This window comes from Octopus bimaculoides, chromosome 6, assembly GCF_046866305.1.
Source record: "Octopus bimaculoides isolate indiv1 chromosome 6, ASM4686630v1, whole genome shotgun sequence".
NCBI lineage: Eukaryota > Metazoa > Mollusca > Cephalopoda > Octopoda > Octopodidae > Octopus > Octopus bimaculoides.
The window spans coordinates 77,866,566-77,875,379 of NC_142933.1; the positions used below are offsets into that span (position 1 = coordinate 77,866,566).

Below are 8,814 nucleotides of genomic sequence, written 5' to 3' on the forward strand. Positions count from 1 at the left end.
CTTTCTTTGTATGCATACCTACTTCGCTTTTCATTGTTTGTTTCTTTTCGGTTTCTGCTTCTGTATTTATACCTGCTTGTAACCTCACCCTATTTCTCTTTGCCTCTTTCAGTATTTAACAAATTCACCATGACTCCTGTCTAGTATAAACGTTTTATACATAACACACCCTTATATTACGTTTAATATTCACTCATAACTGTTGGCTGTGAAAATGTCATGTCTAACCACTCCCATAGCATAACGCCCTGTGTATTTTACCATAACGAAATTTAATGAATTTATTTCTAGGAATATAGCATTTGAAAATCAAAAGCACCAATTGATGGTAATAACATAGTGTTAATATTCGTTTTTTGCAATAGGCACAAAGCCCGAAAATTTGTGATGTGGGCGTCTCGATTACATCGACCCCATTACATGAAGACAGACGAAATGGCTCTAAGCATTTTGCCCTGCCTACTAACGATCCCGTCAGCTCACCGACTTACTTGGTAATAATAATATTGGTTTCAAACTTTGGCACAAGGCCAGCAACTTCGGAGCAGGAGGTAAGTCGATTACATCGACCCCAGTTATCAACTGGTACTTATTATATCGATCCCGAAAGGATGAAGGCAAAGTCGACCTCTGTGGAAATTGAACTTAGAACATAAAGACGGACGAAATCACGCAGATCATTTTGCCCGGCGTGCTAATGATTCTGCCAGCACCCCGCTTTAATTTCACCATCAATAGTGACCTGTATGTCTAATAGTTAATAGTACAGCGTACATAGAATACAGTATCTTGTACAGAGATTCCATAACAAAAAAAGCTACAATTAAAATATATTTACTGAGAGCCTAACCCAACCGTCTGGAATCTACTCTAACTGTTAACATAATAATTTCTAACATTATACAAAAGACAGAGGGAAAAAGATAATCGATTGTATCATCCCCGCTTTTTGAGAGATACTTAATTTTATTAACTCTGAAAGACCGAAGTGCTAATTCTTGGCAAGGTTTGAACTCAAAAAAGTAAAGGGACGCAACTAAATACCGCAAGGAGTAAAAATAAAACAAAATAAATTATGAATATAACAAGAGGACTCAGAGAGTGCAAACTTCCGCCAAAGCAACACCAACTTCCTGTCAACGATTAGGCAGAGATGATTTTTAAAATGAGAATATCTAAAATAAACTCGACTGCTCTCACAAACGAGAATACTAAGAATGAACCCGACCGCTTTCAAAAGTTAAGTAAAAAAAAAAAAACAGAAAAAAATAATCCAGAATCCTTGTCTGGTACCGGAACAATCACAAAATCTAATCAGTTCGTGCCAGTCACGAGACCAAACATCCCTGGAAGTTTCATCCGCATCCATTCAGCAGTTCTTGAGATATCTTGTCCACGGACAAACAAACAAACAAACAAACACGACTGAAAGCAATAGGCGGAGGTAATAAATCTTTAGGCATGTAGGAAAGAAAGATAAGATTGCATAACGGTCATGCCTTCTTGAAAAGAATTAGAAGCCTACGTCACAACAATTGGCTTCAAATGAAAATTCAGAGTGGATAATGGACTGCCAACAAAACTCGTTAGATATTACAAACGCTGAATTTTAATAAAGGAGATGAGAACATTATGTTAATGCTGTTGTCATGAGCTAACTGCGGCTCGCGGGACTTTCTGAATGGCACTTCTAACGAAAATAATCTTTTTAGTAGTGCAGCCAGCTTGACGATGAGTCATGTTTCATGCGGCCCGCTTCTCGAAAAAGGTTGTCCATGCCTGATCTAAGACATTAGTTATGTTAGTGCTATGAATTAATTTCAGGGATCTTTTTTAAAACGGGGCCACATTTTTCATTAATGTTTTACGTAGTGTTTTTGGTACCGAAAGACTTTCAAACTTCGTATACTTATCTATTTTGTGTTATAGAACAGAAAAATATTTTTGTATTCGAATTTATTTCATGTAAAAAATTGTCTTATTTCGATAATTTCAACCAATCACTGACAAGTATTCAGTTGTTTACATTTACTCCTTTGGTTGATTAAGCCATAGCTTCGTTTTATTTGCTTTTTTCATTTTCTTTTTTTTTTCTTCGTTTTATTTGCTTTTTTCTTTTTAAATTTGCTGTTTTAGCCTAACCCTAACCCTATCACCGATAGAATTGTTTCAGAATCGTTTGTTTATGTAGTCGGCACTTAATGTATATCGGCTGAATGGACGTCAGTGATTGGTTGAAATTACAGAAATACGACAACTTTAACATGGAATAACTTGCGATGTACGTTTTTTTTGTTAAGAAGACTAAGAGTAAAAGGTGTTTTATATGACACATTCTACCAGTGTTCCAAGTTTCAAAGTGTTTCGTTAATGAAAAATGTGGCCCCCGTTTTAAAAAAGATCCAATTTCAGTCGTTATTTAAAGCTATTGGGCCATACCATAAATATTCCTTTTTTTGTTATACTTCTTTTATTTTTCAATATCAAGATAAACAAAGTTCTTTTTTAATCTAAAATATACTCTCCTTCATTTTCTACAATACTCTCCTACCTATTTGATAGACTTGCAAGGCCCCTCTTCCAAAATACACTCGTCCGTGGCGAAAAATACTCCTCCTGTACTTTTCTGACCTTGTCTACAGAATTCATATGTATTTCGTCCAAATAATTTTAAAGACTGCGGAATAAATGATAATCAGATGAGGCAATGTTCGGTGAATATGGTGGGTGGAGCATCTTTTCCCACTCAAACTGCTCCAGCCTTTGAAATGTCATCCTCGCTGTACGTGGCCGAGCATTAACTGATGGAAGAACACCTTCCGGCTTTAAACCAAAGATGGTCGTTTTTCTTCCAGAGCTGACTTAAGCTGTTCAAGCTGCTCGCAGTAGATCTCCTTTGTTATCGTTTGGGTTGGATTTAAAAGTTCAAGGTGGACTAAACCTTTCATATCCCACCAAACAGATAACAATACCTTGCGTGGGTGTTTCTATTTTCCCTACCCACTGTTTTCGGCGCTTGACATTTTTATAGAAAACCCATTTCTCATCACCAGTCACTACTCAGTTCAAAAAGGTTCAATCATGAGACGTGACAGGAAAGAATATACCGAACATGCTCCTTTGTCACTTCTATTATAGCTTTGAAAAAATAACTGTTAAAATCGAACTGCACTCTTCAAAACTTGCACTAAGATAAATAGAAGGTAAAATTACTACCTGCTTTTATAGCAATTGATGCAGGTAGTTTATCTCGTCCCCCTCCGACTTTTGCTTCATGCAATTGAAAAAAACGCGTTATTTATGGGATGACCCAATACATTGCAATACATCCTTTATATTTTTTAGCATTCACCACGACTATCCTTGGAACGAATTTACGGATGCAACACGAGCATGAATAGTTTTGTACGTAATTAGTAAGACATGAAATTCTCAATATACTATTCTTTCATTTATAGGTCAACTAGCAGAAATACCCGGCTTTGCCCGGGTTAAAGAGGATAATGAAATCTAAAAACGCCGTCTAGACTACGCAACCCTCAACTGTTAGTAGCTACGATACCATAATTCTACATTAATAACTCTCCAATCTATGCCAGCATGGAACATAGACATTAAGTGGAATGCCAGTCTCTCATCTAGGAGGGCCTTGAAATCAATGTTACCAACTGGGGACTATGTGTGTCACAGTGATAATAAAAAGACTCAAAGGAGGTCTGCAACGAAATAGTTTTACTCAACACTTTGCAAGTGAATCAGTGGAGGCAAAGATGCGTCTCATTTACTTGACAATTTATGCACCACATTGCAGAAATCACAATGTAAGTATATCTGAAAGGGTAGTCTTACACTGTTGTACCGTTGAATTACAAATAATGCTCATCTGTTATGTTCGGGTTAAAAATTCATCAACATCAAAAATATATGAATTTTCATGGGAGTTATGGCCGTTATGCATAGAATGTAATTTCCAAATTTCATAAAGATCCGTTCAGTACTTTTGACGTAGTTTTGGATAAGAAAACAAATGACTAATGTGTGTGTTTGTGTGCATGTGTTTGTGTGTGATGGGTGTATATATGTATAGATATCTGTATGCATGTATATATATGTATATATGTGTACATATTACATGTACATCTATATATATATACATCTACACATATGTATACATATACATGTATGCATATAGATCTACATCTATATATATCTATGCATATACGTGTATATGTATACATATACATATACATCTCTTTCTCTCTCTTTCTCTCTCTCTGAAAGTATCTGTCATTACAGTATCGAAATGTGATTGTTTCAGTTAATAGAATAACGTGTACATATACATCTATATGTATACATATACATCTCTCTCTCTCTCTCTCTTTCTCTCTCTCTCTGAAAGTATCTGTTATTATAGTATCGAAATGTGATTGTTTCAGTTAGTAGAATAGTTTCATTTTTAAAGTGAAAGTATTTGACATGAGTGTTTTTGTTTCACTTTTGACACGTAATACTTAAATAGTGGAAGAGATATTATGTTGCCGTGGGCTCGAACTCTGCAAGAAGTTAAAATTTTTTTTGACTAAAACACAACTGGAACCCTATGTAAGGCATCTGTAAAATTTGAATGAAATTGATTGCGTAGTTCTCGAGTTTTAGGGATTCACACAGACAGACAGACAGACAGACAGACATTCTCATTTTTATATATATAGATGATATTTTTATTTTTTATTTTTATTAGTGTATTGGTCTTTGTTGTATCACTTAAAATTATCAATTAAATACAGCAGATTACAAAGCAGATCTAAGAATTGTAAAAAAAAACCTTCCCTTGAAATACCATGACTCCAAAACAAAAGCATGCTACTTATGAAGCTACAAGATCAATATAAATTTACCACCATAAATTTAAAATACATTTTTTTTTTTATCAACACTTTTTATCAAACTAGCAGGGAGTGACGCATGAAAAACACACCCTCGTAAATGCACAAGGATATTCAGTAGAAATGATTTATTAGTTAGAATTTCCTTGAGTTAATATATGTATGTGTGTGTGTGTGTGTGTGTGTGTGTGTGTGTGTGTGTGTGTGTGTGTGTGTGTGTGTGTGTGTGTGTCAGTATGTGTATTTGTGTTGTGTGCGTGCGTGTGTATGTGTATATGCATATATATATATATATATATATATATATATATATATATATATATATATATATATATATATATAAATATACAGGGATTAGCAATTGAGTTGCTTCTCCAACATACTGAAAATTTAGAAATAGCAGTCAAAGAACTACTGATTCCAAACTACAAATTTTCTCTAAAGTGGATGGCGATATTTATGGCACACATAGAACAAAAAAACCGGAGTGGAAAGCGTAAACAAGCCAAGCTTTTAGTTAATTGGATACGAATCGTTTCATGGTTAAGTGAATAGAAATTTCACTATTCCAATCTTCAGCCTCAATATTCTGATAAATTTGAAAGTGTCTCTAAAAGAATTCACGGTAATCTTTGGCCATGCGACACCAAAAATCAACGATAAGAAAGGCACTTACGAATTCATCGGCTAGCGAGTTCAGGCACCTCACCTCAAAGAAATCTATTCCATGTGCGTCACAAATAATAACTGGATTACGGTTTAGCCATCTAACTTAGAGATATCAAATATAAATATACACTTAACCATGAAACGATTCGTATCCAATTAACTAAAAGCTTGGCTTGTTTACGCTTTTCCCTCCGGTTTTTTGTTCTATGTGTGCCATAAATATCGCCATCCACTTTAGAGAAAATTTGTAGTTTGGAATCAGTAGTTCTTTGACTGCTATTTCTAAATTTTCAGTATGTTGGAGAAGCAACTCAATTGTTAATCCCTGTATATTTATAATGATAAATAGTCTTACCGATAAAGGTTTTTTTCATACTGAACTACTTGGCAGAATTGTTAATTATTAATTCTATTATTAATTGACGATTCTCTGCCCTTATTCTTGTATATATATATATATATATATATATATATATATATACATATATATACCGACACAGTAACACTGGCTGTCGAGTGGTGATAGGAGGACAAACACAGACACAGACACAAACACATAGATACACTCATACACATACAAACACACACGCACATATACATATACGCAGTGGGAATGCACCCGGAACTATGTGCAGTCAACTGTATCTGGATGTTTTAAAATATGTAGTACTAAGTAATAGTATACAATATATATATGTAATATATAATTTCACCTGATATGCGTTTAGACTATTTCTAATGTTAAATTGTATGGTTGTTTTTTTTGTTTTTTTTTTGAATAGTGTCAAAAAGGAAGCTATTCAAATATGTTGAAGCCTTTATACGTATCTCTATTCTCAATACTTATATTTAATAGTTGTAGTCAGTAATGAAGGGCACAGCTCATAATAGCAGCCGTAGATTAAATGTTCATGAATTATTGGTGCATTTAATGTGGCGTCTGAAGAATGGTTGATACTATCGAACAGGAGGCGCAATGGCCTAGTGGTTAGGGCAGCGGACTCGCAGTCATAAGATCCTAGTTTCGATTCCCAGACCGGGCGTTGTGAGTGTTTATTGAGCGAAAACACCTAAAGCTCCACGAGGCTCCGATAGGGGGATGGTGGCGAACCCTGCTGTACTCTTCCACCACAACTTTCTCTTACTCTTTCTTCCTGTTTCTGTTGTGCCTGTAATTCAAAGGGCCAGCCTTGTCACACCGTGTCACGCTGAATATCCCCGAGAACTACGTTAAGAGCACACGTGTCTGTGGATTGCTCAGCCACTTGCACGTTAGTTTCACGAGCAGGCTGTTCCGTTGATCGGATCGACTGGAACCCTTGACGTCGTAAGCGACGGGGTGCCAACAACTATCGAACAATAGTTCAGGTTAAGCTGAAGACAAATTTGCGAGCCATTTTCGGTCTCCAACTGAATTTAATTCAGTTAGTTCATTAAAAAAAACGTCAACTTCCATCAATTTTGTTTCGCTTTTCTATAAATGGGTGATATTGTTTCTAGATAAAAGAAAAAATAATCAAATTGAGTCTGTAAACCTGTAGTTTAGATTACTTTGAAAATGCATGAGATAAAAGCTGACTCGACGAATTTAATAGAAATACTCATATATTTATTTCAAACACAAAAATGAAATGAAATTTTTGCATAAGCTGAGTGTCCTAGTACAATATTAGAAGAGTCTAATTTCTTCTTCAATCGTTCACAATATAGTTGCGTTTCATCATGCTGCGCCATATGCCTTAGTCCCACATTAACTTTGTTTGTTAGGTCCTCGGTTTCATGTTATGTACATAAGCCAATAATATTCATGTAGTTGAGTGATCTTCGCCTTCTGTTGATATCCGAGGGTCTCATAAATACAACACCTGGTATGATGTGATGTTCAGCACGACAGTGGGGTGAGTCAATATATCATTTCTTTTGCCATGCTCTCACGTCTTAAGATATTTGCTTCCTTTAGAGAACCCTAGTGCGCCTACCATCAAAACGATCTTGAAGCTCTTTTTTTATAGCCAGGTTTCGACTCCAAGAGAAAGATAAAAAGGACCAGGGTGGATTTGAAGAATGCAGTGCAGAGACAACAATCTAGATCCACTAGTAATACTAAGAGAAACTTCAGTCCAGCATACAAGCAAATATTACAAGAAAACATCAAATCCTAGTTAAGAACTGAAGAATTTGACAACTTCCAGAATGAAAACAAAATACTGCCACCTGAGGAACTGTAAGAGAACTTACCAACAAGTAAGATTCCCCAGGGAGGGGGTCTACATTGTAGGGTAAGATATTGACCGATGTCTATGTGCATGGTTTCAGATCTTCAGATTGATTTTTTGGTAAAACAGAGCTACTCTGAAGCGTATTTGACAACGATCCTTTCTTCAGCAGCAAAATAATAGATCGGCTGCCGATCCAGGCTAGCCCATTTAGGTTTGAAAATGCCTAAAAAGAAATTAAGAATGATAAAGACAACAATTTTAATTAACATGCAGTTAACATAAGTACACTCTTCCACAAACATCTCTTGGAATTCTGTAACGAGACCTTTTTAGGAAACGGGTCTCTTTGAAATCTTCAATGATTTCACTTACCTCAGAATTACAGAAGAATAACACATTCGAGTTTGCCTAAAAAAAATCTACTACTTTATTCTTTTGGGTAGAATTCCCTCATAGTAATCACATGATTAGACTCTAGCTTTTTTTTTTTCATTACTATGGTGGCCTGCACCTTCGAGCAGTCTTCACCACATCCAAGACATGAACATCTCCAGAAACAGAAGCGATTAAGGTGCCACCAGTAGAGCATATATCTTTCTGAACTTGACTACACTGAAGATTCTGCACTCAAAGCCAATCAACTCTTTGAAGCGCAAGACTAATTATCTTCTCTCGAAAATATTACAAAGTCTGTGAGTTTCTCAATGCAAAGAGTACATGACCACCAATGAAGAGGAAGGCTACTCTCCAATTTATTCCAACGATGATATCTGATTCTTAGACAACTGGAGTTATGAAAATAACATTTAAGTCTTTCGACTGTCTACACATTCATTGTACAGTTTGAATAAACTTTATTTTTTAAAGTTAAGCGTGATCAAAATGAAGAAGTTTATTCTGAGGCACTTCCAAATGAAGTTCAGTTTGACTTTTGGCCTTTACTGGAGAGGAAACTTTTATCAAGAACATAATTTCGTCATGTTATATAAACTATTAGTCAATGTGAGATGATATGTTACCAGAAACAAAGAGAAACG

General features: G+C 35.4%; 1 protein-coding gene across 1 annotated transcript in view; it reads right to left on the reverse strand.

Moving 5' to 3' along the window:
• The window catches only part of LOC106874956 (chitin synthase chs-2), a 97,005-nt gene extending 96,966 nt beyond the window's left edge, over window positions 1–39 (reverse strand). The window contains exon 1 of the mRNA XM_089354125.1: window positions 1–39. This exon is cut by the window's left edge and continues 237 nt beyond it. The gene's annotated coding sequence lies outside the window, so the exon portion shown is untranslated.
• Between the last annotated feature and the right edge of the window lie 8,775 nt (window positions 40–8,814).